The 24884-nt window shown below is 41.2% G+C and overlaps 1 protein-coding gene across 2 annotated transcripts in view; it reads left to right on the top strand.

The window, feature by feature from the left end:
- Positions 1-24884, top strand: part of TEX9 (testis expressed 9) — a 232959-nt gene that overhangs the window by 37499 nt on the left and 170576 nt on the right. For both annotated transcript variants that reach the window (XM_070377959.1, XM_070377960.1), the window contains one exon: positions 23058-23245. The gene's annotated coding sequence lies outside the window, so the exon portion shown is untranslated. The remainder of the gene's footprint in view (positions 1-23057; positions 23246-24884) is intronic.

Genomic DNA, 24884 nt, shown 5'->3' on the forward strand with positions numbered 1-24884 from the left:
ATGGGTCAAGGAGGATTTCCTCCATTATTGAGGAAATCATGAAGATGGCAAAGCTGATTCAAGGAAGATTCTGAGGAACTCAAGATTCCTTTCCTTTCCGGTGAAAGGAAAGCTGAAAAGAATTTGCTTACAGCTGTAAACTAGTGTGCTGCGATTCATGGGGTCGCAAAGAGTTGGACACGACTGAGCGACTGATCTGATCTAATCTGATCTGATAAACTAGTTAATGTCCCGCAGGGCAAGAAAACCTAAACAACTGGGGTTACCTTTATTTCCAGAGAGAAATCAAAAATTAATATCTAATTTTATAGAATCTAGCTCCTGTGCTGTGCTCAGTCACTTCAGTCATGTCTGACTCTTCTAGACTTTATGGACTGTAGCCCGCCAGGCTCCCTATCCATGGGGTTCTCCAGGCAAGAATCCTGGAGTGGGTTGCCATACTCTCCTCCAAGGAATCTTACCAACACAGGAGTCGAACCCGTGTCTCTTACATCTACCTACATTGGCAGGCAGGTTCTTTACCACTTCCCAGCACCACCTGGGAAGACCAAATAGTAAGTCAAGCAAAAATATAATTCCCTAATCAGGAATTAAATAATATTTGGATAAAGCCATTAGTGCTTTAGAATAACAGGTAAAGACAAAGAATCAGATCAGATCAGATCAGTCGCTCAGTCGTGTCTGACTCTGCAACCCCATGAATCGCAGCACGCCAGGCCTCCCTGTCCATCACCAACTCCCGGAGTTCACTCAGACTCACGTCCATTGAGTCAGTGATGCCATCCAGCCATCTCATCCTCTGTCGTCCCTTTCTTCTCTCGCCCCTAATCCCTCCCAGCATCAGAGTCTTTTCCAATGAGTCAACTCTTCGCGTGAGGTGGCCAAAGTACTGGAGTTTCAGCTGTCAGCAGCGTTCCTTCCAAAGAAATCCCAGGGCTGATCTCCTTCAGAATGGACTGGTTGGATCTCCTTGCAGTCCAAGGGACTCTCAAGAGTCTTCTCCAACACCACAGTTCAAAAGCATCAATTCTTCGGTGCTCAGCCTTCTTCACAGTCCAACTCTCACATCCATATATGACCACAGGAAAAACCATAGCCACGACTAGACAAACCTTTGTTGGCAAAGTAACGTCTCTGCTTTTGAATATGCCTATCTAGGTCATATCAGTAAACAAAGGATGTTGAGCTACCAAGCCATCAGCACCTGTAGCCACCCCGAACCCCCACCCAGTGGTGCACCCTGAGGGGATTCAGGATTGAGAAAAACGGGATACTGGCTCGAGTAGTTAAGGTGCATGCTGTTGTTCAGTCGCTAAGTTGTGTCCGATCCTTTGTGACCCCATGGATTGCCACACACCAGGCTTCCCTGTCCTTCACTATCTCCTGGAGTTTGCTTAAACTCATGTCCATTGAGTCGGTGATTCCATCCAACCATCTCATTCTCTGTCACCCCCTTCTCTTCCTGCTCTCAATCTTTCCCAGTATCAGGGTGTTTTCCAATGAGTTGGCTCTTCCCATCAACAGGTGGCCAAAGTATTAGAGCTTCAGTTTTAGTTTCATTTCCTTTAGGATTGATTGGTTGGATCTCCTTGCAGTCCAAGGGACTCTTAAGAGTCTTCTCCAGCACCACAGTTCAAAAGCATCAATTTTTCAATGCTCAGACTTCTTTATGGTCCAATTCTGGAGGCAGAGGAAGGGCAGTGGTGGGGAGCCTACACACGTCACCTGGTTAGGGTGCATATCTGAAGAATAATTTCAGTAAATCCAGAATCTTGCATGTCCCCATACATAGAAAAGTAATAAACGCATTAACTTGAGATGTCTAGTTTTTCTTCAATTAGCAGCAATCTTTTGATGTTAGACAACCTGGGTTTTTTGTTTTGTTTTTGGCCAGAATTCCTATATATCCTGGCTCCTCCCTTACTGGTTGCGAACAGTCCCTCAAAGCTGTTGAGAGGCTATATCCTTGGCTTAAGTTCTTAGTAAGTCTGCTGAATAAAACATATTTCTTAACTTTCAGGTTGTGGTTTTTTTTTTTTCCCAGTCAACATAGTAAAAATGTATGTACCTATCCTTTTGTTTTATTTACAAATATAAAAATATTTTTCTTAATGTAAATATATTGTTATTCAGTCACCCAATCATGTCTGACTTTTTGTGACCCCCATGGTCTGCAGCATACTGGCCTTCCTGTCCCTCACCATCTGGAGTTTGCCCAAATTCATGTCCATTGCGTTAGTGATGCCATCCAGCCATCTCAAGCTCTAATGCCCTCTTCTTCTGCCCTCAATCTTTCCCAGCATCAGGGACTTTTCCAGTGAGTCAGCTGTTCACATCAGATACATCAGATGACCAAAATACTGAATCTTCAGCTTTTTGGAATGCTGAAGGAATATTCATTCCTTCCAGTGAATATTCAGGGTTGATTTTGATTGACTGATTGGATCTCTTTGCTGTCCAAGGGACTCTCAGGAGTCTTCTCCAGCACTATAGTTCGAAGGCATCAATTCTTTGGCACTCAGCCTTCTTTACAGTCCAGCTCTCCCAACCGTATGTGACCACTGGGAAGACCATAGCCTTGACTACATGGACCTTTGTTGACAGAGTGGTGTCTCTGCTTTTCAACACAGTCTAGGTTTGTCATAGCTTTCCTGCCAAAAAGCAATCATCTTCTGATTTCATGGCTGCAGTCATCATCCTCTGATCTTAGAGCCCAAGAAGAGGTAATCTGTCACTGTTTCCAACCTTTTTCCCTCCTATTTGCCATGAAGTAATGGGGCTGGATGCCATGATCTTAGTATTTTTAATGTTTAATTTTAAGCCTGCTTTTTCACTCTCCTCCTTCACCCTCATCAAGAGGCTCTTTAGTTCCTCTTTGCTTTCTGCCATTAGAGTGGTATCATCTGCCTATCTGATGTTGATGTTTCGCCTGCTTGTCTTGATTCCAGCTTGTAACTCATCCAGCCCAGCATTTTACATGATGTGCTCAGAGTATACCTGGCTGGCCTAGTGGTTTTCCCTGCTTTCCTTAGTTTGAGCCTGAATTTGCTATGAGAAGCTGATGATCTGAGCCACAGTCAGCTCCAAGTCTTGTTTTGGCTGACTGTATACAGCTTCTCCATCTTCAGCTACAAAGAATGCAATCAATGTGTAAAATGGTCTCTCATGTTGTTGAAAAAGGGTGTTTGCTCTGACCTGTGCATTCTCTTGGCAGAACTCAGTTAGCCTTTGCCCTGCTTCATTTTGTATTCCAAGGCCAAACTTGCCTGTTATTCCAGGTATCTTTTGCTTTTATTTTCCAATCTGCAATGATGAATAGAAGATCTTTTTCTGGTGTTAGTTCTAGGATGTCTTGCAGGTCTTTATAGAACTGATCAGCTTATTTGGCATCAACGATAGGGGCATAGACTTGAATTACTATGAATGGCTTGCCTTGAAAAGGAACTGAGATCATTCTGTCATTTTTGAGGTTGCACCCAAGTGTTGCATTTCAAACTCTTTTGAGTTTGAAACTTTATTGATTATGAGGGCTACTCCATTTTCTGTATGGGATTCTTGCCCACAGTAGTAGATAGATATAATGGTCATCTGAATTAAATTTGCCCATTCCCAGCCATTTTAGCTCACTGATTCCTAAGATGTCAATGTTTATTCCTGCTTGAACATGTCCAATTTATCTTGATTCATGGACCTAACATTGCAGGTTCCTTTGCAATACTGTTCTTTGTAGCATCAGATTTTACTTTCATCAGCAGACACATCCACAATTGTGTGTTGATTCCACTTTGGTCCAACCACTTTATTCTTTCTGGGGCTATTAGTAGTCGTTCTCCGCTTTTCCCCAGTAGCAAATCGGACACCTTTCAACCTGAGGGGACTTATCTTTCAGTGTTGTATCTTTTTGTCTTTGTATATACAGTTCATGAGGTTCTTACGGTGGTTTGCCATTACCTCCTCCAGTGGATCATGTTTTATCAGCATTCTCTACTATGACCTGTCTGTCTTGGGTGGCCCTACACAGCATGGCTCATAACTTTATTGAGCTACACAAGCCCCTCCACCACAATGAGGCAGTGATCTGTGAAGGGGGTAACTCTATTAACATGTAGCAAACTTCTCAGGAATGTTAAACGTGTGTACGGAAAAGCAGAAAATGTGCTATAAGAATTGAGAGATAATTTAGAGGCATTTCTCTTCTATGATCTTTACTAATAACTTTAGCTGGCCTTGCAGGAAGTACCTGTGGCATTAGGGAAATGACGTTTGTTATTTATTGTTAAACCCTCACATTGTGTAACTCTTGAAAAATACACATATTCTTATGCAGGAATAATCTTAACAGAAGGGGTAACCCCCTTTTATCTTCTGAATATTCTGCTGCTGCTAAGTCACTTCAGTCGTGTCCAACTCTGTGCGACCCCATAGACGGCCTCCCACCAGGCTCCCCCGTCCCTGGGATTCTCCAGGCAAGAACACTGGAGTGGGTTGCCATTGCCTTCTCCAATCATGAAAGTGAAAAGTGAAAGTGAAGTCGCTCAGTCTTGTCTGACCCTCAGCGACCCCATGGACTGCAGCCTTCCAGGCTCCTCCGTCCATGGGATCTTTCAGGCAAGAGTACTGGAGTGGGGTGCCATTGTACCCAAAGGCAAAGATGGGGTTGTGATTATGATAGATGTAATTTCTGTGCATAAGGGATAAATTATGTGAGCCAAGTTAAATAATGTATAATTTCGCTGCTATAAATAAAAGTAACATTATGCCTACTTTGACCATTTTCAAGTAGACTTACAAGAAAAGGAAACATTGTCCACAAGAAGGATACAAAAGAAGTAACTCCCTCAGGATATTTTTAATTTTAGAGAACCAATGTCCTGAAGAAAGTTATATGAAGAGAGATGTAACAGAATCATTGGAGCTAGGAATGATTTCCACATTTGTCAGTCACTGGCTGAATCATTTAAATTCTCAACCCAGATTTTATGCCTAAGAGTGAACATTAATTAGAAAAACAAATGTTACTACAAAGCCACATGAATAACTAATGCCTGGCATAGATCTGATAAAGTAATTTCAGCCAAAGATTTGTGTTGGGGTATCAGTCAGTGAATTAAGCCAGAAATCAAAGCAAAGTTGTCCCTTTATAGCTTCAGAAAGACTGAATGACTTCAATTCTTTTGAGTTTAGAGGTACTCCAGGAATTCTTTTTTAAATGGTTATTAAGAAAGTTATTGTGTGTGTGATAGAAAACTTGCATTGAACAGGTTGAATGACCTCTGAGTTATTTGCATATTACCTTCAGCATTACAAAAGTGCTGGTGTTCCTGAATATTAGAGGTCCTAAAACAACAGACCTTTAAAGATATTTGTGTCACAGAATGGGAAAAAGAAAAATAGAACCCTTTTAAGGCAAATGAAAAGCAAATTCCCCAAAAGATATTAGTATATGGGTTTAAGTCCTCAGATGGGAGCTTCCCTGGTGACTTAGATGGTAAAGTGTCTGCCTACAATGCGGGAGACCTGGGTTCAATCCCTGGGTTGGGAAGATCTCCTGGAGAAGAAAATGGCAACCCACTCCAGTATACTTGCCTGGAGAATCCCATGGACGGAAGAGCCTAATAGGCTACAGTCCATGGCGTCGCAAAGAGTCGGACATGACTGAGTGACTTCCTTTTTACTTTAAGTCCTCAGATAGTCAAAATAACTAAAAAGCAGAAGAAAACTGTGATATCTTTATAATGAAGTAATTTTGTAATATTTTTGCATGTTGAAAATAAGGACGGTCTTTGACCTAGGAATTTGTGGCAATTGGTATGGCTGACTGCATATAGGCAGTCTTCATGCCTATTATATTTTATACTTCTGCTCCTCCTTCTAAGAACTACAGGTTGGGAAATTTGATCTATCCACAGATGATGAGATGATATGGATTCATGCTAATAAGATTCACAGGGTACTTTCTTATCAATTAGATTATCAGTTGCTTTTCATTTATAATATAAGGCATTTCTGACCTAAGTTGAGAGACTAGCTACTCCATTAAATGCTGATGTTCTCTCATTCTAAGCTACTTCTCTCAACTCATAAAAAAAATATTATTAACCTTTCTCATTAGTATAAGTGCAAAAAATGCTAAACAAAATGTGAGAAAGAGAAAGCAACAATGTGTGTTTTTAATCTTCCAGACCAAAAAGATTGTATTCCAGGAAAGAAATCAAGATTCAACATTCGGAAGCTTTTCCTGTGATACATTATATAAATAAGTCATATAAAAATCACAATCATCTCAACAGATGCCAAAAGGGCATTTAATAAAACTCAAACCATTCATATTCTCTAAAATAATAAAAGAAGCAGAAGATATTAAGAAGAGGTGGCAAGAATACACAGAAGAACTGTACAAAAAAGATCTTCACGACCCAGATAATCACAATGGTGTGATCACTCACACTCACCGGGAGCCAGACATCCTGGAATCTGAAGTCAAGTGGGCCTTAGAAAGCATCACTACAAACAAAGCTAGTGGAGGTGATAGAATTCCAGTTGAGCTATTTCAAATCCTGAAAGATGATGCTGTGAAAGTGCTGTACTCAATTAGCCAGCAAATTTGGAAAACTCAGCAGTGGCCACAAAACTGGAAAAGGTCAGCTTTCATTCCAGTCCCAAAGAAAGGAAATGCCAAAGGGTGCTCAAACTACCACACAATTGCACTCATCTCACACGCTAGTAAAGTAATGCTCAAAATTCTCCAAGCCAGGCTTCAGCAATACATGAACTGTGAACTTCCAGATGTTCAAGCTGGTTTTAGAAAAGGCAGAGGAACCAGAGATCAAATTGCCAATATCTGCTGGATCATCGAAAAAAGCAAGAGAGTTCCAGAAAACATCTATTTCTGCTTTATTGACTATGCCAAAGCCTTTGACTGTGTGGACCACAATAAACTGTGGAAAATTCTGAAAGAGATGGGAATACCAGACCACCTGACCTGCCTCTTGAGAAATCTGTGTGCAGGTCAGGAAGCAACAGTTAGAACTGGACATGGAACAACAGACTGGTTTCAAATAGGAAAAGGAGTACGTCAAGGCTGTATATTGTCACCCTGCTTATTTAACTTCTATGCAGAGTACATCATGAGAAACTCTTGCCTGGAGGAAGCACAAGCTGGAATCAAGATTGTTGGGAGAAGTATCAATATTCTCAGATATGCAGATGACACCACCCTTATGGCCGAAAGTGAAGAGGAACTAAAGAGCCTCTTAATGAAAGTGAAAGAGGAGAGTGAAAAAGTTGGCTTAAAGCTCAACATTCAGAAAACGAAGATCATGGCATCCGGTCCCATCACTTCATGGCAAATAGAGAAACAGTGGAAACGGTGTCAAACTTTATTTTTGGGGGGCTCCAAAATCACTGCAGATGGTGACTGCAGCCATGAAATTAAAAGATGCTTACTCCATTGAAGAAAAGTTATGACCAACCTAGATAGCATATTCAAAAGCAGAGACATTACTTTATCAACAAAAGGTCCGTCTAGTCAAGGCTATGGTTTTTCCAGTGGTCATGTATGGATGTGAGAGTTGGAATGTGAGGAAAGCTGAGCGCAAAAGAATTGATGCTTTTGAACTGTGGTGTTGGAGAAGACTCTTGAGAGTGAGTCCCTTGGACTGCAAGTAGATCCAACCAGTCCATCCTAAAGGAGATCAGTCCTGGGTGTACATTGGAAGGACTGATGTTGAAGGTGAAACTCCAATAATTTGGCAATACCTGATGCGAAGAGCTGACTCATTTGAAAAGACCCTGATGCTGGAAAAATTGAGGGCAGGAGGAGAAGGGGATGACAGAGGATGAGATGGTTGGATGGCATCACCGACTCAATGGACATGGGTTTGGGTCAACTCCCAGAGTTGGTGATGGACAGGGAGGCCTGGTGTGCTGCAGTTTATGGGGTCGCAAAGAGTCGGACACGACTGAGCAACTGAACTAAACTGAGATAGTCACTTCCTTAATAAGGTAGAGCGTGTGTATTTCAAACCACCAGTAGATATCAGATTTTAAGTGAAAACAGAAAAGGAATATTTATTAAAAGTGGGCATGATATTATGGTATTACCACTTAATATTGATTTGGAAGTTCTGGTTAGTGCTATAAAGATGAACCAGAAATAGGTAAACTGTCATTATTTGCAAATTATATTATTTTACATCAAGAAACTTCATTTGAATTTCCTAAACCATTAGTATTAATATGATTTTATTAAAGCAGTGAGTATAAGAAAAATGTGTATTGGAAAGTGGGAGAAATCACAAGCTGATACCTGAAGGGTGGTTAAGAGTTACCAAGGTGAAGTGGGACAAACAGGAACTGAATTCCTTGGTAAGACCCAGGGGCAAGAGGAGGCATCTGCTGCCTGAGGGAGTCAAGGAAGTTCACTGTTTATTTGCGTAGGAGTTGGTGCGATTCCAGACAAAACTTCAATGGAATGTTCTGGAACTTCACAAGTTGTTTTAGAGTCCTTTCTGGATAAGGAATGTGCCACTATTATGACTAGTGAAAGGAAGAAACAAGTTTGAGAACTGAATGTGTAATATGAACCAATTTGTGTAAAAATTGGTAATGGGGAGCTAGATATTATATGTGTTTTTATAAATATATACATGGACAATTTCTGGAAGAATGCACACACACAAAAAAATGTAAACAGTGACTGTCAAAGAGCAGAACTGAGAGTTTGAAAGGAACATGAAGGAAGGGAGCTGTTTTATTTGCTTTATACTCTTCAATATTATTTGCATTTTTCTATGACTGTGTTGTAAATTTTTTATAGCACTGTTTTGAAACAGAGACAATTAGCAGATAATCCCCAATGAAAATATTTCTAGAAGAAAAACAACAAAATATGTTTGAAAACCATCTGTTAAGTTTGGTCCTACTAAAATTAAAGAATATAATATAACTTGCAGTTATAAACATGCCTAAATACTGGGCCAAGAAGAAATAATCAATGGCACAAGATAGCTCAGAAATAAACTTGAATATAAAGTGAAAGCAATAAAGGACATATCATTAATCAACAGAAAAAGGAGTAATTCAGTGAATTATTTTGGAGCAATTGTTTAGCAATTTGGAAAAAAAATCATAGATTTTTACCTCTTAAAAAAACATCAAAATAAATTCCAGAGTCAAATTTATATAAGCAATTTAAAACAAGAAGAACAGAAGTGAATATTTATCAAACTTTTGGAAGGAGATAGCTGAAAAGCAATAGAAAAAATTAGGGAATTATTTAACTATGTGAACATCTAAAACAGTATGGTTCTGGCATAAAAAACTCAAAATGGTTAAAGATTTAAATGTAAGACCTGAAACCATAAAACTCCTTGAAGAAAACATAGGGGGAAATCTCCATGATACTGGTCTTGGGAATGATTTTTTTTGTTGTTGTTGTTATGACACTGAAAGCATAGGCAACAAAATAATAAGTGAATGGAAATATATCAAACTAAAAAGCCTCAGTGTAGCAAAATAAATAATCAACAAGATGAAAAGGCAGCTCACAGAATGGTAGAAATTATTTTCAAGCCATATATTCAAGATATATAAGGAACCCATATATAAATAGCAAAAAGTCAAATAATCTGATTTTTAAATGGCAAAGGACTTCAAAAGACATAGAAACAGACAGTAGGTACACAAAAAGGTGTTTAACATCAGTAATCGTCAGGAAAATGAAAATCAGATATCACCTCACCCCTGCTAGGATGGCTTTTATCAAAAAGGCAAGAAATAATAAGTGGTGGCAAGGATGTGGAGAAAAGGGAACTCTTGTGCACTGTTGGTAAAAATGTAAATTGGTACAGCCATTATGAAAAACAGTGTGGCGACTCATAAAAAGTTAAAGCTAGCACTACTATATGTTTTAGAAATCTGACTTCTAGATGTACATCCAAAAGAAATGAAATCACTGTCTCAGAGATATCTTCACTCCCATGTTCACTTATTTACAATACCCAAGATATGGAAACAACCTAAGTATCCATTGATGGTTGAATGGAGAAACGAAATGTGGCATATATGTATTATTTGGCAGTAAGAAAGTAGGAAATAGTTCCATTTTCAACAACAAGAATGAAACTTTAAGGTATTATGCTAAGTGAAATGTCAGAAAGACAAATACAGTATGATCTCATTTACACATGCAGCTAAACTCATAGAAACGGAGAGTAGATTGTTAGCTAAACCAGGGATTGAGGGATGGGGGAAATGGGGAGATGTTAGTCAAAGGGTACAAACATTTAGTTATAAGATGAATGTGTCCTGGATTTACAGTATACAGTGTGGTGACTATAGTTCAAAATATGGCATTGTATTCTTCAAAGTTGTTAAGAGGGTTGTTGTTTAGTTGCTAAGTCCTGTCTGACTCTTTTGCAACCCCATGGACTGTAGCCCGCCAGGCTCCTTCTGTCCATGGCATTTCCCAGACAAGACTACTAGAGTGGGTAGCCATTTCCTTCTCCAGGGGACCTTCTTGACCCAAGGATCGGACCTGCGTCTCCTGCATTGGCAGGCAGATTCTTTACCATGTGCTGCTGCTGCTGTTGCTAAGTCGCTTCAGTCATGTCTGACTCTGTGCGACCCCATAGACGGCAGCCCACCAGGCTCCTCTGTCCCTGGGATTCTCCAGGCAAGAACACTGGAGTGGGTTGCCATTTCCTCCTCCAATGCATGAAAGTGAAAATTGAAAGTGAAGTCGCTCAGTCGTGTCCGACTCTTAGCGACCCCATGGACTGCAGCCTACCAGGCTCCTCCGTCCATGGGATTTTCCAGGCAAGAGTACTGGAGTGGAGTGCCATTTACCATGTGATGAGGGTACAAACACACAAAAAATGGCAACTGTGAGGTGATGGATGTGTTCATTTTTTTTTTTTAAGTTAATAATAGTAGAAACTGAGTGATGAGAGAGGAGGTTGAAGAGATTTATGGGAAATCTCTGCTTTCCACTCAATTTTCCTATAAACTTAAAATGACTTTAAAAATATAAGATTTATTAATTAAAATAATTGTCTATATAATTTTAACCATGTTGGGTTTGTTGAGACTTGCTTTATAGTTATGTGTTAGTTGCTCAGTCTTTCTGAGTTGTCTGACTCATTTCGACTCCATAGTCTGTCCATGGAATTCCCTAAGCTAGAATACTGGAATGGGTTGCCATTCCCTTCTCCAGAGGATCTTCCTGACCCAGGGATCAAACCCGGGTCTCCTGCATTGCAGGCAGATTCTTTGCTGTCTGAGCTACAGTATAGCCTAATTTTAAAGTAATATTTTGTGTGTGTTTGGAAAAAATGTGTATGTTTTACATTAATCCTTTATTTAGGTCAGTTTTCTTAATTTGGGGGCTTCCCTGGTGGCTCAGATGGTAAAGAATCTGTCTGCAATGCAGGGGACCTGGGTTTAGTCCCTGGGTTGGGAAGATCCCCTGGAGAAGGGAATGGCTACCCACTCCAATATTCTTGCCTGGGAAACCCCGTGGACAAACAAGCCTGGCAGGCTACAGTCCATGGGGTTGCGAAGAGTTGAATACCTTCACTTTCCTTAATTTTATTCATGTCTTCTATATATCAATACTTATTTTGTGTGTGCCTATTTGGCAAATATTTGTTTAAAAATTTTGAGACTATACTATTTAGGATTATACAAATTTAAAACATTTATATTGTCCTGGCCAGTTGCACCTTTTTCATTCTGAAATGATCTTTTTGTCTCTTGTAATGTTTTTTGTATTGGCATTTTATTTGTTTGATATTAACATAGCAAAAAGCTAAACAGTTTTTTAAAAAACTATAGTTGATTTAGAATGCTATACTAATTTCTGATGTACAGCAAAGTGACTCAGTTATATACGTATATACATTCTTTTTCAATATTCTTTTCCATTGTAGTTTATCCCAGATATATTTTCCTGTGTTATACAATAGGACCCTGTTGTTTATCCATCCTAATGTAATAGTGTGCATCTACTAACCAAACTCCCAGTCCATCCCTCTCTCTCCTCCTACACTAGCTTTTTAAGAAGGAGTTTAGTATTTGCATGGCATACCTTTTTCTGTGCTTTTCTTTGAATTTTATTGTTTTAGACCTGTTTCTTGTAAATATCATATATTTATATCATGTTATTTTACCTAGCCTGAATCTCTTTTCTAGAGCATTAAGTCTGTGTCACACAATTCCTGACATACTTGGGTTTAAAATCTGTCATTTTACCTGTGATTTCTACTTGTCTCACTCTTTCTGTTTCTTTTTCTCTTCTTTCTTGCCTTCTTTTTGACTTCTTAAGTATTTGAAATGTATACATTAGGCTTCTCTTCTCCTACTGGTGACTAGAAATTTGAAAATATGTGCCTAACTTATCAAAATGAACCAATTCCTTTAGTCTTTTCCAGCACACTATCTAATTTTTGAGAGCATATTAAGTTCATTTTCCATCTCCATGGAATATTGTAGAATTTTAAAATTCTGTGTTGTGATTTTTTTTTTAATTTTACAAGACTTTATTGTCTTGTAAAATGACTTTTATTAAGTCATTGTTCACATTTAGATTTACCTATTATGTCCACCTTTTTTGTTCTTTATTCCTTATTGCATGTCAGATCTTCCATTTGAGATTCTTTTCTTTTTGCCTGAAGTACATCTTTTAGAATTTGCCTTCAGAATAAAGCCGCTTCCCTGGTGGCTCAGACTGTAAAGCATCTGCCTGCAGTAGCATCTGCCTGCAGTGCAGGAAACCTGGGTTTGATCCCTGGTTTGGGAAGATACCCTGGAGAAGGCAATGGCACCCCACTCCAGTACTCTTGCCTGGAAAATTGCATGGATGGAGGAGCCCAGTAGGCTGCAGTCCATGGGGTTACTAAGAGTCGGACACGACTGAGCGACTTCACTTTCATTTTTCACTTTCATGATTGGAGAAGGAAATGGCAACCCGCTCCAGTATTCTTACCCGGAGAATCCCAGGGACAGAGGAGCCTGTGGGCTGCCGTCTGTCAGGTCGCACAGAGTCGGACACGACTGATGCAACTTAGCAGCAGCTGCAGCAGGAGCCTGGTAGGCTCCAGTCTATGGGGTCACAAAGAGTTGGACACAACTGTGCGACTTCACTTTCACTTTAGAATGTACCTTTGTCTTGGTACATAGAATCCAAGGTTGGCAATTATTTCCTTTAAGAACATTTAAAGATATTCTCCTGTCTTCTGGCCTCCATTTTTCCTATTGAAAAGGAAGTCAACAGCTGACCTTTAAGGTGATCTTTTATATCTGGCTTCCTTTTTCTTTGGTGTTCTGCATTTTCACCATGATGCACCTAGATTGTGATTTCTTTTTATTTAGCTTATTCTATTTGACTCTGTGGATTGTTGTCGTTCATGAGTTCCAGAAAATTCTTAGCCATGATTATGAGTTTTACAAATATTTCCTCTGTCCACCCTCTCTTTCCTTCCTCCTAGAATTCTGACAAATGTATGTTAGACCTTGTCACTCCATCCCCATGCTTTTTAATGTTTGTTTCAAATTTTTCTATGTTTTTCTCTTATATGCTGCATTCTAGATAATTTCTTCTAACATTTTTTTATTCATTTATTCTTTCTTCAGCTGGCTAGAACCAACTGGCTGATAAGGACATCCATTACATTCTTTATTGTGATCAGTATGTATTTTTTCTTTCTAGAAATTTCTGATTGGTCATTTGAGGTCTATTTTGTCCTGCTGCTGCTGCTAAGTCGCTTCAGTCGTGTCCGACTCTGTGCGACCCCATAGATGGCAGCCCACCAGGCTCCCCCGTCTCTGGGATTCTCCAGGCAAGAACACTGGAGTGGGTTGCCATTTCCTTCTCCAATGTAGGAAAGTGAAAAGTGAAAGTGAAGTCGCTCAGTTGTGTCTGACTCTTCACGACCCCATGGACTGCAGCCCACCAGGCTCCTCTGTCCATGGGATTTTCCAGGCAAGAGTACTGGAGTGGGGTGCCATTATAGATAAAATTTCAAACATATTTTTCTTTCTTTAAACACAGTAGGAATAGAGGGGTTTCAAGTTTATATCTGAATACTTTGTATTCTATTTATTATGTATTTCTACATCTATTTATTATGTATTTTCTGCTGGTTTTCATTAATTTTTTTCTCCTTGGCCACATCACATAAATATCCTGAGGTTTTGCCCATAATTTTTTTAAATTGCAAAACTAATATATGTTCATTGTAAAGAATTTATTTGGATATCTAATTTTGTGTGATGGCAGATCGTAGCTTGTGGGAACTTAGTTCTCTGACCATGGATCAAACCAGGGCCCTTGGCAGTGAAAATGCAGAGTCTAAACCACTGGACCACCAGGGAAGTCCCTTGTTTTCATTAATTGTTTCTTTGCCTTTTTCTATGCTCTTTTTTTTTCTTAAATTGTGTATGACCCTTTTTGCAAATTACTGATGGGGTTTCTTTGGGACCTATAATTAAGGTGGGTTTCCCTGGTGGCTCAGTGGTAAAAAATGGGCCTGCCAACGCCTGTCAATGCAGGAGATGCGGGTTGGATCCCTGGGTCAGGAAGATCCACTGGGGAAGAAAATGGCACTCATTCCAGGACTCTTGCCTGGAGAATCCCATGGACAGAGGACCCTGGTGGGCTACAGTCCATGAGGTCACAAAATAGTTGGATATGACACTGACTAAACAACAATAGTTAAGGTACTTGTAAAATTTTCCTATTGCTGCTATAACAAATAACCACAAATTTAATCACTTAAAATCACACATTTTATTCTCTAATAGCTCTGAATTTTAAAATCAGGGTGTCAGGAGGGCTGTGTTCCTGCTGAGGACTCTGGAAGAATCTGTTGCCTTGTCTCTTAGCTTCCGAGGCTGCCTGTAGTCATTGACTTCTACCTCTTTCTTTGCACAGTTCGAACTCTGCTTCCGTCACCACATCTCCTACTTCTGACTCTGATCCTCTTGCATCTTTTGTATTAGAACCCATATGATTACACTGGATCTACCTGGACAATCCATGCTAAGCTCCTGTCTCAAGATTCTTACTTAATCACATCTGCAATGTCCCTTTTACCAAGACAAGTATTAACATATTTACTGGCACCATGGATTAGAACATGTACACCTTTTGTTCTGGGGAACAGGGAGAGGTATGATTCTACTCACCACAGTACCTTCTCCACAGAGTATTTGTGTTTGCTTCTGCCAAGGTCCTATCCAGGACCGTCTCTCAAAATAAGTTTATGACTTGAGGTTTTCTTGACCATTTTATGATTTAAATCTAGGCTGCTCATGCATGGGAAGATACACTGCATAGTTACAAATTCTTAGGGGTTTTAATCCTTTCTTTTTTTCTGCTTCCTCCTCTCTCCATCCCCCTTTTCTTCTCCTTCTCCTCAGTTTAATTTGGGTAAGTTTTCTATTCGTCTCCCCCTCCCTTCCACTTGGGCTTCCCTGGTGGCTCAGTGGTAAAGAACCTTCCTGCCAATGCAGGAGAAGCGGGTTCAGTTCCTGGGTGGGGAGGATACTCTGGAGAAGGAAATGGCAACCCACCCCAATATTCTTGCCTGGAAAATCCCATGGACAGAGGAGGTTGGCGGGCTACAGTCCATGAGGTCTCAAAGAGTCAGACGTGACTTAGTGACTAAATAACAACAACCCTCCCACTTAGGATTTGACATCTGTCCTCACCACCCTGCAAGTTTTCCAAGTCAAATCAAAATTTCCAGGAATGCCAACACCCTCAGGCCAAAAGTTGCTTTGTTCTTGTGCCTTCTCTCTCTACATTTCAGCTTTCTCTTGGATTTTGTCCCAGTGGTTCCTAATGATCTCACCAGTTTCTTAGTGCTCCTAATGAAAATATATATATTCAGCATTTGGGGGGTATTTTCAGTTAAAACATTAGTTAAAATACTTAACTGCCATTGCACAAAATTAGATCCCCAAACAAATTCTTTATAATGAACACATATTAGTTTTGCAATTTAAAAAAATTATGGGCAAAATCTCAGGATATTTAAAGAGCAAGGTAAGTCACAGTTAGCACTGATCATAACCAAAAGAATGAATATGGTGATAGTTATTTCTTTTGAGTTCAGACAAAAATGAAATCACCATAGTTTGACAAGTTTAATAGCAGAAGTGATTTAAAGTGCAAGTTAGACCAATAGATTTTGATGTAATTGGATAAAAATTATTTCATTAATCTTCATGGCTTCACCTTTCTTTAGCTTATGATCAAATCTATGTGGCAGTGAGATATAAATCTATTGGGTTTTCATCTCTATATTTCCATTCTCCTTACTTCTCATTCAAGCATGTTGTTCCATGATCATTGCCTTAAAGAAGGTATGCAGCAGAAGGGAAAGCAGAAATTGACCACAAGTCTCCTTGGATTTTGCATTCCAAAAGTGTCACATGAAAGACTTAAAGGGGAAGTTAAAAGGAAGCAGGGATAAAATTCCTAGGCATAAATGGCATGTCTCAGAAGAAACATGAAAGAACAAAGATCGACCTCAGACTAAACAGATATTCTCTTGGAGAGCAGGAATAAGAAGGCGATCTGTAAAGTCCAGAGCTTAGATACTGGCATTCTACTGTCAGCTAGTACCATCAAGGAGAAAGCAGAGAAAGAGCACAGCCAGAGAGAAGTGGCTCTTGCAGCATCTAGACAGATGAAACGTAGGTAGTCTAAAAAAGATCCCCAGGCACTACATTGGCACAAAAGCAGCAGAGATCTTCTAGAATTGGAAGGTTTGTGGAAACAGGACAATGAACTTCCAGTGGTGACTGTGTAAATTCCCCTCCATGCGCTGGCACTATGTAAGACCTTGAAATTATGGTACAACCCAGGGAAAAGGGCATCCTTAAAAAAAAGCTGAGATCAGCTTTCCTATCAGCTCACGGGAATGGAGTCAGAAAGTGAATCAGGATCAGAAAGTAAAGATGTAAAAAAGAAAGTAAGTGGCATATCTTATACAAGTTTGTGACTGACATTCAAATGACCTCATCTTTATCTCTAATGCTGACATTTTCCTCAAGTTCCGTCCAAGTTCTTACTGGAAATTTCTAGTTATGTATTCCACTGTCACCTCAAATTTGGCTTACATATTACCATACCACTAATATTCCCACTGTGGCAGAGCCAGCTGGGACAATTACCTCTGTATTCTTCTTCCTGCAATCAGGGGAGAAATAGGGAAATGCAATATGGGCAGAGTGTCCCTTATCGTTATTTAATGTCAGAGTGTTTAGCCCAGGTCAAGGAGGATTTTATGTTCTTTTAAGGTAAGGCCTGCTAAGTTGCTTCAGTCGTGTCCAACTCTGTGCGACCCCATAGACGGCAGCCCACCAGGCTCCCCCGTCCCTGAGATTCTCCAGGCAAGAACTCAAAGTTATGCCAATAGGAGAAATGGAAATCTTTTGTATAGAGAGATGTGTTTAAAAAATTAAACTTTAAGATTGATGGATGTTTGATTATTACGATTACTGAGAAGAATCGAAGTCACCAGTAGAGTGGCAACTTCTTTTCCCAACTTTCCATGGGAGAAAAGTGTCAGGGACAGTGAAGTGTGATCTGAGATCAAACCTTACTTGCATGCTAAAAGTCAACCTGAAAGTTTCAGGGATGCTTCAGAGGACGCAAGACTCCTGGGTCAGAGACAAAGGACATTTTACTCGTGTATGCACAGTGGACAGCATGAGCTTTCCGTTTTTGTGGTTACCATCCCCCGCGCCCACCCCGCCAAGTACCATGAAAGTGATGCAAGTAGATTTTTGTACATGCAGTAGATATGCAGTGGATCCCAAGAAAGGGTTAGGAGTTGATGAGTTCTGTGGGGACAGGTGACAGACTCCAAGGAAATGGAGAGGCAAACACTACAGAATGTGCAGAGGGAAATAGAGCAGGTTAAAGATAGGGACATTTTCAAAGTGAGGGGGTTGGAGTTCCCAACTACCATTTGAAGGTCCAAACAGTGAAGCCTTACATGGAAAACAGAGCAGATTTCAAAACCAAGAACCCAGTACCTCATTTCTACTGCCACCAACAACTCAACCCTCATCTCAGTAAAATATCTGTATTCTTCCATTTGATTTGGAGAAGGTCAGTACTGCAGGCTGGATCCTCCAGGATATAGACGCTGAGTCAGAGTTTAGAGTGCAAGATGTTTATTACAGAATACCTTTGGGATTAATACCTGTTGTTTAGTCAATCAGTTGTGTCATTCTCTTGGCAACCCCATGGACTTTAACTCACCAGGCTTCTCTGTCCATGAAATCTCCCAGGCAATAATACTGGAGTGGGTTACCATTTCCTTCTCCAGGGGATTTTCCCAACCCATGTCTCCTGCTTGGTAGGCAGATTCTTTACTACTAAGCCACCAGGAAAGCCCTTAATACCTGAAGGGGGGTAAAAAAGCAGCAGGTAGATGAAGAGAGAAAATCCAAACAGTAATGCATTCCTGATGACACTTTTGCCAATGCCACAGAGAGCTCTGGAGCCAATTGTCTGAGTTGCCTTGTATTGGGTGGAAATGATGGGGCCTTACCCGTAGTGTCAGTCAGTCATTGGATGTGTGCCATTGAGAAGGGTTGTAACCTAGGTGAGGGACTTTTCTGCAACTGAGACAGTCCTGGAAAGAGCTAAGAGCTGGGTCCAAAAAACCCAGTGACTGGACAGCAAAGTCCTTCTCTAAAAAAGGGTCTGGGCATCACAGTGTCCATCACTGTATACCTTCTGAATGGCTCAAATCTGCTTCTTAAAATAGAACCCCAATGAAGCTCCTCTAGGATCCTGATGGATCGCTCCTACTGGAGAAAACACTTTAGAAGAGGAGTGTGAGATGAACTGCAGCCCCCAAAATTACAACTTGTCTCAGTCCAGATGCTTGTCATCCTCAGCTGCCATCTCTGCTCTTTTTGGACATGACTACCAAGTGAGAAAAGGGGATTGTTCTTTAGGATGCTATATTCATCTTAAAACAATACTCAGTAGTCTCTTAAATATTGGGACAGTTCCCTTTTCCCAGTACGTATATACCTGAGTAAATGACTATAGGTCCTAGTGGAAAAGATTTTTTTTACCATGTACATCTGCCCTGCTGTTGCTGAGCTATTCCTTCTGAGGAGCTGGTATCCTCTGGGTCTAAAAAACTGGTTCAATTTTGAAAAGTGGGAAGAAAAATTATGAATTTTTATTGAGACAACTGTCCTCTGTCTCCTAAATAGTTATCTTTGATGTCTTCTGATGGCACAAATTGAATAGTACATTTAGTTTTGTCCTTCTTTTTTGTTCCTAGGGATGCTATATTATACTAACCATCTCCATAATTCTCCATAATTCTCCAGTTCCTTTTAGTTCCTGCTTGAAGTTGCTAGTTATTAAGATAATTGCATCAACCTGGCTTCTGATCATTGAGTACTACCACCTGGCCTCTATCTTTCCAGGGCCCTTATGTCTCTATTGCTATGAGTTAGCCTGGTCTTCCAAGAGCGCGCGTGCGTAGGCATGCTCAGTCGCCTACGACTCTCTGCGGCGCCATGGGCTATATTTAGCCCCGCAGGCTCCTCTGTCCATGGAATTTCCGAGGCAAGAATACTGGAGTAGGTTGCTATTTCTTTCTCCAGGAGATCTTCCTAACCAAGGGATCAAGCCCGTGTGTCTCCTGTGTCTCCCACTTTGGCAATCACATTCTTTACCACTGAGCCACCTGGAAGCGCTCATCTCAGAGTGCCTGCATAAAGAAGAGAACCAACAGTGAATTTTACAAGTGATGCTTTTCTTCTGCCACCAGCACATCCCAGTGGTCTTGGTAAATTGTCTATCCTTCAGGTCTTCCCCTTGAATGTTATTAGAGGTTTCTTTGGTTTGTTCTTTGTTTGATATGGTCTACCTACTCTAGCATGCTTATTCCCTTTTGCTTTCATTCCCATTTTCCATCTGCCACAAGGATTCTGGCATTTTGATATCCTTTTTTTGGTCCATCATTTTTCTGCTTATATGTGCTGTCCAGTTAGTTCATACTCTCTTTTGGGATCTTTCCTATGGTTGTTAAATCCTGTGTCTCAGGATTTAATAAATAACCCTATTTACCATCTTTTGTCCTAGTCTCTTGACCAAGTCCCCAGAATACAGTCCCAGGCATGTTTCCCCAGCTCTTTCCAGCACATGCTGGCTGGATCCTGCATTTTCTTTCTGTCCTTATTAGTCCCAATACATCCCCAGCTGAGTTTTGCTCTTAACCCCATCAGAATCATCCTCTACCTACCTACCTACCGTACAGATTCTTAGAGGAGCACACATTGTTTGGTGGGAGAGAGGAATCTACATTTTCTTAAAGCAAGAGAGTTATGATAACTCTGAATAGGGAAGGTTGGGCTCTCTATGAAAGCTGACAGCTTTCAGGAAATCTGAGAATTCCATATTTTCAAGGAATTTTGAAATTCCCAAACTTCCTCATTCTAAGTATAAGGTCCAGTTCTTTCTCAAATAGTGTCTTGACCAGTCTTGTTTGAAAGGTGAACTTTTTTGGAAAGTACCTACTCTTAAGTTCTGGGCCTTGTCCTAAGTTTTCTCTGCCCCCCTGCTGCAGGAAATGGAAGCCACTTTATATGCTGCTATGGGGCCCCCTGGTTTTCCACTTGTCAATTGAGTATTAATTGTTCTCAGCATCTTGTATTTTTCTGTAGCATCAATCCTCTTTTGCATTAGGTACAAAATTCCATTGCCCTTGTACTTACTAACATATCTATATTTCTACAATGTCTAATACATCAGACCAGCTAGGTTATTTCTTTCCACTGATATGCCTTCCCAGTTCATTACGAGGGTAAATATGACCCATTGCATAGCTCCCTGCCTCCAAGGCTGTGCTTCGTTTACTATCAGTGATGGCTTCCTCTTTACCAAGCGGGTAGTGAATGAACTAACTGTAAACCCCTATCTTATCTGTGTTTTTAGGCCACTCCTGGCACTAATTATTGCATGTTGGGCTTTCTGGGAAGCACACTGAATTGGAATTTAGGCTGCAGGTTGTTTATTAGGGAGTGCCATTGTGATAGATACCTGTGGAAGGGAGGGAGGAGCTCTGGAGCTAAAATAGCCCATCAGAGTTTTCCTTATTGGGCCCAGAGGGCAAGGCCTTTATACTCCCCTGTTAATAAGTCATGGCTGTGAGCTTCCCTGGAAGGGGCATGACCGTGGGTTAGGCACTATCTGTACCTGAGGCTGATCCCATGAGTGCTGATAGCTGAAGACTGCCTGCTGACAGTGCTTCCAGCAGCTGGAGTTACAAACTCTTTCCATGAGCGAGAATCTAGATAGCATATCCTGACCTTCACCGTGGGTGAGGCTGTATATGAAGAATTCTGGTGGAAGTCTCCTCCTTCGTAGTATCATAGTATCAGCTCCATTGTCATTGTGTGTTGTTGGGTACAAGGCTTAACCACTCACTAACTGTATTCTTTGAGAGCTCTTTGACTTTGATTAACTGATATGAGATCCCACATAATATCTCCTTAGACCAAAGGACCCACTTTATGGCAAAGGAGATGAGACAACTTGTAGTTGAATATAGAATCCACTGGTTCTACCATATACAGCACAAACCAGGAGCTGTCAGACTGATAATGTGGTGGAATGGCTTTTTGAACCTTTTGTTGAGGTGCTAGCTGGGAGATGACTCCCAGGTGAGAAAGGGTTACTGTTCTTCAGACTATTGTATATATCTTAAAGTGATGATTATTGTATAGAGCTATGTCACAAGTTGTTAGAATGCATATGTTCAGGAACTAAGGAACAGAAATAGTAGTATATTCCTGCTCAGCCATCCAAAAGACCCACTTGGGGAACTTCTTTTCCTATCTTTGCATCTTTAGAATCTGCAGGTTGGGAATTCTAAATTTCCAGCAGGGTGGGTCCTTCCACCAAGGAACATTGTTGTTTAGTCACTGAGCCGTGTCCAACTCTTTTGTGACCCCATGGACTGTAGCCCACCAGTCTCCTCTGTCCATGGGATTTCTCAGATAAGAATACTGGAGTGGGCTCCCATTTCCTTCTCTAGAGGATTTTCCCAACCCAGGGATCGAACCCATGTCTCCTGAATTGGCAGGCAGGTTCTTTTCCACTGAGTCACCAGGGGAGCCCACCAAAGAGCATAGTGTACCTCTAAACCTAAAGCTACAGCTGCTTCCTGGTCACTTTGTGATCCTTGTCCTTCTTCAGCAGTTGGTAGGCAAAGAAAATAATTAGCACAGTGGAAAGGGGTAATGCCTTTCATCATCACAAAGAGGTAGAACTTGATATCTAAAGGAGCAGGGAGAAATGGGTTTGCTTTTCAGGTGATCTGCCGTGGCATCTCCGGAAAAGGCAATGGCACCCCACTCCAGTACTCTTGCCTGGAAAATCCCATGGACGGAGGAGCCTGGTAGGCTGCAGTCCATGGGGTCGCTAACAGTCGGACACGACTGAGCGACTTCACTTTCACTTTTCACTTTCATGCATTGGAGAAGGAAATGGCAACCCACTGAAGTATTCTTGCTTGGAGAATCCCAGGGATGGAGGAGCCTGGTAGGCTACCGTCTATGGGGTCGCACGGAGTTGGACACAACTGAAGCAACTTAGCAGCAGCCATGGCATCTCTTATTATTTTCCTGCCTGGTTTAACTGTAAATAGATGAAAATAGCAACTATAGGCTGGGAATGACCTTAGCCCTGTTCACATGGAGGGTCTGTGTTACTACACCAGGCAAATCTATAGCAATGGAAACCTTTGCCAATGCAGAGGGAAATCTAGAATGAGTGGTAAAGTGGGGAGATTATGAATATCTGACCTTGTGATCCAGTGCAGCAGCAGAGGGCTGTAGCCTCACATTGACCTTCCTTTTGTAACTTTCCCCAGGGATTATGAGCACCAGAATGTAGGAGAAGCTGTGACTGGATGGTGTGAACTCACCATGACAGCAGACTGAACCTGAGCAGTACCAGGTGTGGATGACATTCATTGCTATTGACGACCCATGCATTTGTGCTTTTCCAGGTTAGTGCGTCTAGCCTTGAGCTGCTGCCAGTGTGGTTGATACTGCTCACAGCTGCACCCAACCCTGGAGAACTGCCTTGGGCCACTAGTTGCAGCCTCATCCAGTAACTCGTGGGAAGGAATCCCTCCCCTGCGGTGGCCCAAAACCAGTGACTGACTGCTTTGGAGATACAAAGCCTCTTCTCAAGGTGGGTCAGGTCTCAGGTGCAGTCAGTGCTGTGTGCCTAGTCTGTGTCTATGTGCAGTACTTTAGCTGAAACCATTTCTTTATATATGTATATATTTTGTATATATCTTTATTTTTTGTATATAAATATTTATATACATATTTTGGGTCCAAATCACTGCAGATGGTGACTGCAGCCATGAAATTAAAAAACACTTGATGCTTGGAAGAAAAGCTATGACTAATCTAGACAGCATATTAAAAAGCAGAGACATTACTTTGCCAACAAAGGTCCATCTAGACAAAGCTATGGTTTTTCCAGTAGTCGTGTGGATGTGAGAGTTGGACTATAAAGAAAGCTAAGCACCAAAGAATTGATGCTTTTGAACTGTGGTGTTGGAGAAGACTCTTGAGAGTCCCTTGGACTGCAAGGAGATCCAGCCAGTCCATCCTAAAGGAAATCAGTACTGACTATTCATTGGAAGGACCGATGCTTAAGCTGAAACTCCAGTACTTTGGCCACCTGATGCAAAGAGCTGACTCATTGAAAAAGACCTTGATGCTGGGAAAGATTAAAGGCAGGAGGAGGAGAGGATGACAGAGGGTGAGATAGTTGGATGGCATCAATGACTCGATGAGCGAGCTCTGGGAGTTGGTAATGGATAAATAAGTCTGGTGTGCTGCAGTCCATGGGGTCTCAGAGTCGGGCACAACTGAGCGACTGAACTGATATATGTATATATATGTGTGTATATATATATATATTTTTTTTTTGGTTGCTTTGGGTCTTAGTTGTAGGGTGTGGAATCTTCAGTCTTTGTTGCGGCAAGTGAGATCTTTAGTTGCAGCATGCAAACTCTTAGTTGTAGCATATGGGATCTAGTTCTTGGACTTGGGATAGAACCTGGGCTCCCTGCTTTGGGAGCTTGGGGTCTTAGCCACTGGACCACCAGGGAAGTCCCCTGAAAGTATTTCTTTGCTTAGCATCTTCCCTTTTACTACCGTGCCCCCCTCACATCCTGATGGCTTTCTGCTGAGAACACTTCTTCAGTAAATCACATACATAAGAGTCCTTGCTCTGCTTCTAGGGATCCCAACTAACACCGTCTCCTCTTCTCTATCTCCAGAAAGAAAATTCCTGGGGAAGAATTCTTAATGGTCTGGTATGCTTTGGTATGCATTAGAGAATTAACCTTACCTGAAGAGAGGTCAGGGGCTTCCTGGGTGGTGCTAGTGGTAAAGAACCTGCCTGCCAATGCAGGAGATGTAAGAGATGGGGGTTTGATCCCTGGGTCAGGAAGATCCCCTGGAGGAGGGCATGGTAGGCCACTCCAGTATTCTTGCCTGGAGAATCCCCATGGACAGAGGAGCCGGGGTGGGCTACAGTCCATAGGGTGACAAAGAATTGGACATGACTGAAGTGACTTAGCATGCACACACACAAAGAGAGATCTGGCCTTTCCCCTCAACCACAGGGAGGTGACCTTGGAATGTCCTGCCTGACAGAAGTGTTTCTGTCTGAGGGTTTTGGCCCACAAGTTAGCAATCTAAAAATGTGATTTTTGTTGGGAGCTTTGGGCTGCTTGATACCAGTTTTGTCTCCAGAAGGGACTGGAGATTAAACATAACAGCCCAACCTCTTGAAATGGCTGAGGAATAAA

The sequence above is a fragment of the Bos mutus genome, chromosome 10 (assembly GCF_027580195.1).
Source record: "Bos mutus isolate GX-2022 chromosome 10, NWIPB_WYAK_1.1, whole genome shotgun sequence".
In the NCBI taxonomy this organism is placed as follows: Eukaryota; Metazoa; Chordata; class Mammalia; order Artiodactyla; family Bovidae; genus Bos; species Bos mutus.